Source organism: Octodon degus, unplaced genomic scaffold (assembly GCF_000260255.1).
Source record: "Octodon degus isolate 3935 unplaced genomic scaffold, OctDeg1.0 scaffold00099, whole genome shotgun sequence".
NCBI classification, from domain to species: domain Eukaryota; kingdom Metazoa; phylum Chordata; class Mammalia; order Rodentia; family Octodontidae; genus Octodon; species Octodon degus.
This window is the reverse complement of record NW_004524675.1, coordinates 5,028,712-5,029,974: the sequence shown is the minus strand read 5'-3', so window position 1 is coordinate 5,029,974 and position 1,263 is coordinate 5,028,712. Positions and strand designations below refer to the sequence as shown.

The window sequence follows — 1,263 nt, the reverse complement described above, 5'->3', positions numbered from 1 at the left end:
TACAATATGGACAAAAAATGAAAGCATGCTGAATGAAAAGGCCAAACACAAACTACAACATATTACATGATGCCATTCAAAAAGCAGTCCAGAATAAGAAAATCTACAATATAAGGAGCTGGATAAAAGAACAATAGTGGTAAACAGGGAGCTAGATCTCCTGCAACCGTGAAGTGGACCAAGACACAGAGAGGTGAGGAGGGGAAGACATGAAGCAAAAGGAAGTTAGATGTATTATGTACCTGTATCTATGCCCCACAGTGAACACCATCATTAACAAACATGTACTAGTAAAAATTTCAATCTTAAAATAAAAAAAGAAAATCTATAAATCTGTAGAGACAGGAAAAATTAATGATTACTAGGGACAAAACAGGGTGGGTATTAGGGATTATCATTAAAAGGTACATATATGGTTTCAAGTAATAAAATATTTTAAATTCACTGTAATAATGGTAGCACAATTCTGAATAACCCCAAAACCACTGAACTGTATGCCTCAAAGGCAGAAATATACAGTAATAAAGCTCTTATAAAAAGAAAATACACAACAGATACTATAGCACTCAGAATTTTGGGGCATTTCTATGTGCCTAACATGCATTGACTTTTTCTTTCAAAATACACTTATTTCTCATTAGAACTTAGATTTAATTCTATCTGTAAATGTTTATAACAGTTAACACTGTTGATCTCTTTATCATAATAAAGAGTAAGAAAGATAATAATAAAGAATACTGCAGAAATTTTAATGATACACAAAACTGAACATAGAAGAGGGCAGACAAATTGAACAGATCTATAACTATTAAGTAGTATCTTTAGTAAGGGTTAAAAACTAATCCCATAAAGAGGCAGAATACTCACATAACTATGGTGCAAAGGTCAAGTTCTGAAAACATTTGAGAAAAAGATTATAAACTATTCTCAAACATAGTAAGAACAAAAAAGATAATACAGATTCCTAAATCCATAATACAAAAACTATAGGCTGATCCAATTTAGGAACTTACACAAAACTCAAAATACTGAATTCCAATTGCATACAACAAACTTAAGTCAACAAAACAAATACAATGTATCTCAAGACTGCAAAGACAATTCAGGAGTCAGGTGTGGTGGCAAGTTAGGAGCGGTGGCAAAGGCCTGTAATCCCAGGACTTGGAAGGCCGAGGAGGAGGATCACTGCAAGTTGAAAACCAGCCTGGGTTACAAAGTGAGTTCAAGGCTAGCCTAAACTGCATAGTGAAACCCCGTCTCAAA

The 1,263-nt window shown here is 33.8% G+C and overlaps 1 protein-coding gene across 4 annotated transcripts in view; it reads right to left on the bottom strand.

The window, feature by feature from the left end:
* Nucleotides 1-1,263, bottom strand: part of Caap1 (caspase activity and apoptosis inhibitor 1) — a 160,266-nt gene that overhangs the window by 155,873 nt on the left and 3,130 nt on the right. The gene's annotated exons all lie outside the window — the stretch shown is intronic.